Source organism: Sinocyclocheilus rhinocerous, unplaced genomic scaffold (assembly GCF_001515625.1).
Source record: "Sinocyclocheilus rhinocerous isolate Xijiao unplaced genomic scaffold, SAMN03320098_v1.1 scaffold1845, whole genome shotgun sequence".
Lineage (NCBI taxonomy): Eukaryota > Metazoa > Chordata > Actinopteri > Cypriniformes > Cyprinidae > Sinocyclocheilus > Sinocyclocheilus rhinocerous.
The window spans coordinates 325,687-331,780 of NW_015626354.1; the positions used below are offsets into that span (position 1 = coordinate 325,687).

The 6,094-nt window shown below is 40.6% G+C and overlaps 1 pseudogene; it reads left to right on the forward strand.

The window, feature by feature from the left end:
• Window positions 1-404: 404 nt before the first annotated feature.
• Window positions 405-4,295, forward strand: LOC107711565 (cytochrome b-c1 complex subunit Rieske, mitochondrial-like; annotated as a pseudogene).
• The last annotated feature ends 1,799 nt before the right edge of the window (window positions 4,296-6,094 follow it).

Consider the following 6,094-nt stretch of genomic DNA (forward strand, 5'->3'; position numbering starts at 1 on the left):
AGCACACTAAAGCCTGTGTTTTATACTTTCCGCGTGCGCGCTGTCCGTGTACGCGTCCGGATTGCTCATGCGGAAAGTATAACACATGCTTAATAAAGCACACAGAGCCCGTGCTGCTTCTGCACCGCATAGGCTAAGAACCGCACATGGACTGCACTGCAAACGGATCCTCCCTTCATTTCGTTCACTCTTTGCTGATATAATACAATAGAGCACTCAACTGCCATGCATGCACTATAGGGATTTAAGAATCAATGAAGACATCAGGGATTTCGGAGTCGACACTGAGAGTCGATTGCTGGAGTCGACTCCGACTCTAGGGCTATTCAGAGAGGAATCGACTCTTTTGGAGTCGACTCCCCATCCCTAGTTCGGGGTCGATCGCTGCCCGTTAGCCGACGAACATGATGTCCCTTGCTACCCGATCAGGGGCTTTTTCCCCGTACCTGCAAGCTACAAATTCTGCCGTGGCAGGTCCACTAAAGCCTCTCATACCCGGCGTCATCATGAAGACCGATAAACTGTTAAAAGGGTCATATGATGCTGCTAAAAATAACATTATTTTGTGTATTTGGTGTAATGAAATGTGTTTATGCGGTTTAAGGTTCAAAAAACACATTATTTTCCACATACTGTACATTATTTCTCCTCTATGCCCTGCCTTTCTGAAACGCGTCGATTTTTACAAAGCTCATCGGTCTTGGACACCAAGAAACCGTTTCTGTGCCGCGAGTACTTATACGGTCAGAGCGCTAAGAGTGGCCACGCCGTGTCCGTCAGCCTCAGTGGTGAGTCTCACTGCGGGGTAGAGTGAACTCGAGAGTCCCGGTCTCTTCGTGGAGGGAGGAGGCCGTACAGCGGCGCTCCTCAAGGGCACTATGAGTTCTCATATGTTTAATGTTTATCCTGAAAAGCTTTAAGGCGTTTGTAGTGTTGTATGTAACTAATGCTGAGTTATTATTAATTTGAGCTTATACTGTATAACGAAACAGCAGGCAATAGCTCACGTGTTACCGCAGTTAGCATCGCGAGGCCTCGCTAATGTCCTTGCTGCAGCTGTTAGCAGTGGCGGCTCGTCGGGGGGAGGCAATTTTAAGGTGAAAATGGGAGGAGGACGATTTAATGTTAATAAAATTCACAATTCATTTCAGTTCATGTCTCAGAATGTGTATTTTTTGTTTGTAATTTCACAGTTGTAATACCATAACGTGAAAGCGCCGCTTTTCTATCGCGAATGTGCCGAATGTGCTGATGTAATTGCAACCGCTAGGTGATAGAGAAGGGGAGGTCAGGGGAGCGCGGAGCTCTCGTGCCTCCGTTGGTAAAAAAAATTAAGCCAATCAGCATCGAGTGTTCACTTTCAGCGCTGAGGAGTGTTGAGAAAAGAACCCTCGCAAGGGAGGCTAGCCTCCCTTCTGATATCAACCAATCATCACAGAGACGTAAATTACGTGATATTAGTTTGAACGTCTGCCGCTGCGCTGATAATGTACCAAGTACTTATGATGAGTCGTGATATTGAATATTTGATCGCCAAAAGATTTACCAATCGGTCATTCAAACAGTATATATAAAAAATTTAGGGAAAACAGCCTAAACTGGATATAGGCTAACGTTACAGCAGTCGGCTTAATTAAATGGCGCAACAGGCAGCTCTCTTTTAACACAGACTTTTAAGAAGGGATGGATGTTTGCTTCAAGTGATAGGCCAGGTAAGTGAAGTTATATTATTTTGCTGTATGTGTGTCGTTTTCTTTACGTTTTCTGACTAAAAGCAACCATTTTAAAGTGGTTAAGCAAATAATAATAATAATAATCGGCAGGGATCCCATACCAATACAATTAGTGTGCCTCCTCTATTTTAAAACCCACGAGCCGCCACTGGCTGTTAGCAAACCCCTTTTTTTATTTATTTTTTTTGCTCTTTCAAGGTCCTGGGCTTGCGATAACACAATAAAATAAACGCCAGGATGTGGTAGAATTAGGCAGATTTCATGTATGTTTTGTAGGGTTGGGTTTTGACACAAGTTTCACGATTCGATTCTCATTCACAAGCTTGTGATTCGATTCGATTTAATATCGCATATTGTGGATATATCAGGTACAGTACATGCCAAATTTTCTCAAGGAAAAAACAATCTTTCAACTAATGCTGTAAAATATACATGAGAGTCAGTTGGTACTACGTTACTATAATAATGAAGGTTAAAATTAAGTTTTTACAATAATAAAGTTACAGTTACATAATAATATTTCTACTTCAATTCGTTTTTTTTTTAAATATAAACATTGAAATGGTGGCTGACAAAAACTTGATGGATTTATTCACACATAAATTAAACCGTGAAGAACAGTAAAAATTACAATGAATATGTTATATGGTGCATATATTAAGCAAAATGCAGGGCTCGCAAAATCGCTAGCCCGACGTCCCGGGGCTAATGTGTTTTCCAGTCAGGCTACGAAAATGTATCACCACTCTGCCCGACGGGCTATCTTAAATGCAGATCTCCCGCGGGTCCTTAAAAATTCCTAAAGTGAGTTGTATCAAACTTAAGGCCATAAAAAGATTTAAATACTTTAAATGGTATACGCGATGTCTTAATGATAATTTCAAGAGGTCTTACAGTTGGGGACAGAAAGACAAAAGTCGCGATACGGCTGGATTAAACTTCAAAAGGCAATGATGTCATTGAATAAATATGAGCGCTGCACGTTTCAAGTCAAAACGCGGCGCAGATGTCTTTATTTGAATTTATCTGAAGGAAACCGACTCCTCAGAAACGTGTCGTTGGCATTTTAAAGGGTTAGTTCACCCAAAAATGAAAATTAGGCTGCGTTTTACTCACCCCCGAGGCATCCTAGGTGTGTATGACTTTCTTCTTTCAGACGAATCCAGTCGGAGTTATATTAAACATTGTCTTTGATCTTTCAAGCTGTTTAATGCCAGTCAGCGGTGTTGCATTGCTTCGGTCCAAAATAACTTATTTTATAAGAAACAAAGGCCTTCTGTAGCGAATCGATGCGTTTTTGTAAGAAAAATATTCATATTCAAAACTTAATAATCACTTTAATGTAGCTTGCGCCAACAGTTGTACACGGAAGCAGTTGATAAAAGACCAACGGTTGAAGAATAATATATGTTTTCAATATTTACAGATCCAGTGACCCCAGCCAGACTTTTAGACAAACCAAGCAGTCCTGCTGTGTAAATAAGACACATTTTTTAACTGTTGTTAAGAATATGAATTAACATTAATACTCTATATAATGTTTAATAGTTAGTTAGTGAGGTCGAGAGTAGCTACTGTCTTTTCTGTATGTCATATATACAGTAGTGTTCAAAAGTCTGAGTCCAAATTGGAAATCTGTGATTATCTTGCAGATGATGTTGTGCATTCAGGGGTCAAAATGAGTTTTTCCAAATATTGAAAAAGCAGGGTGGTTATAATATTTCCTTTGTGTATAAATATATAATCTAAATTTAAAATGAGATGCATTATTGTTTGACATGTTTAAGTGCAACATTTAAATAACATTAAACTGAAAATTCGGGAACTCTGCACTCTGAAGTGCAGATTTGGTAATTGGTGCAAAAAAAGTTTTGGCCAATGTCATTTGACATAGTCAATATATTGTTCTGTCACTGTTTTCATATCAGTTTTTTATGCAATGTATTTATTTATTCGTTTGTCTTTTGTAGCTCGCTCTTCAGTGCGTTTCGTCCACACAGACATCAAGATCCCGGATTTTTCTGACTACCGGCGGCCAGAGGTTTTAGACCCAAAAAAGTCCTCACAAGATAGCGGCAATACCCGATGGGCCTTCTCTTATCTGATCACGGGTTCCACCGCTGTAGTTGGAGTCAATGCAGCCAAGACAGTTGTCACACAGTTTGTCTCCTCCATGAGCGCCTCTGCTGACGTGAAATCAAGCTATCAGACATCCCTGAGGGTAAGAACATGACCTTCAAATGGAGAGGGAAACCCCTGTTTGTCCAGCACAGAACAGAAAAGGAGATTGCATCTGAGGCTGATGTCAATCTCGCTGAGCTTCGGGACCCCCAGCACGACAGAGACCGCGTTCAGAACCCGACCTGGATCATTGTCATTGGCGTGTGCACCCACCTGGGCTGCGTGCCCATTGCTAATGCTGGTGACTATGGTGGCTATTACTGCCCATGCCACGGCTCTCATTACGACGCATCTGGTCGCATTAGGAAAGGCCCCGCTCCCCTCAATCTGGAGGTGCCCTACTATGAGTTCCCAGACAATGACATGGTGATTGTAGGATAAAGGACTGTACTCTATGATCAACACAGAACATGTGCTTCATGTGCTCATATGATTTTTGTCCATCTTGTTTCAGACTAATAATCTGCATTTTCTTGATGGGAAAGAAAGGTTAATTGTAAGTAATAAAGTGTATTTTATCTGATGGAAACCTCACTCAGCTCTATTTATTCAGTCTCAATATACACATCTGATGTGTTTCTTACAGAATCACATGGGTTGTTTAATTTTATGCACATTTTGCATTGGTTTACAGAGAAGGAGCAAATTAGATATCTACTTTGCTATAGCGTATACGTGTTTAAGTGATAAAGGCAAAGGGTAAGAGAGGGTACAATTTTTGAACAGCAGAAAGTCAGGTAGGTGATGTTTGCAGGGTGTAAGTGAACAAATCTGTGCAAATTACCATACACAAGCAATGACACATTGCTTCTGCACTCTTTTCTTTTGTCATAGTCAGTGGTAAAGGTGACAGCTGTCTAAATGTGGCTAAATTTCAGTGGAATCTGATAAGAACAGCAAATGTGAAATATGGACATATTAAAAATGCTCTAATCCTAATGATCTGTGCATATACAGAACTCTAAAATGTGCTTACGGAGTTGTGAATTGAATAAAACCTTCATGAATTCAATAAAACCCTTTATGTTGTCACTGGTATTTTTAATCCCTCTTAAAGAGCCATTCACACAATATGTGTTTTTGCAGTTAAAAATGTGAGGCGCAGGGCAGTGGAATGAACAAATATTCAAGGTCTAAAGAACTATGTTATCAGAATGTGATGCATAACCAAAAAATTATAAAATCAAGAAGATAAGGATCATAATTTTTAAACAGAATTAAAACAATCTAACTATGTAGTGGGTATAGAAACTAATCACCAAACCTTTTTCTCCTTCAACCACTGTGGTCAGTTTTGCTGCGTGCTTTGGGTCCAAGCGGCAACCTTCCGGTCTCTCTCGTGAAACCAGCATGGAAGTGACTAAAACTGCAATTTATCGACTGACCGCTAGAGGCTGGCTCCAAAAGGGAGTCAGTCCCATAGACTCCCCATGTTAAAATGCCCAACTTTACAGCAGAAAAAAAGATGTTTACAGCCTGGTACAACAAGTGGTTTTGGTCTATATAACTAATTTTGCCCTTCATGACAACTGTGAGGGGGTGTTTTTGTTTTTATAACTCATCCATTATATTAAGCCTTAAAGTTCTGCATAATTAAAGGCGTGGCCACTTGAGTGACAGGTGGATTCCACTGCTGTCACCACCGTCGAGCTAGGTGTAGAGGTCTGCACGGGCTTTAACGTGAAGCCCGAACCCGGCCCGTACCCAAGATCGTCTGACCCGACCCGAGCGGCACAGTTCAATTTAGAGCCCGAGCCCGAAATCTTTTTTTTTCCCCCACAACGAATAGCCGTAAAATGCTGTATTCCTCGATTGCATGCAACGGTCAGTAAGCAAATACATGTAAAGAAACAGAATCATTAAGGCTCGGCCAGTTCACAAGGCAAAAGAAAAAAACACTTACCAGTTATGAAAGTTTATGAACATCAGGTGCAGCGGTCACATAAATTCTGCAGAGAGAATGGTTGTATACGACAAGATGATAATTCTTCCATCGTGAAAATTATGGTAATTTTCGTCAGTTGAGGCTCGTTAGCATTCGGCCTGCTTTATATCAGACACAGAGATGCAGTGCGGTAAAATCGCATTTATTTGAATTAATTATATCATTTATTTGAATTAGCACGCGCTAATCTATCTCTCTCTACAAGCAATGAGGCTTAGTTCCTTCAAAAACAGCG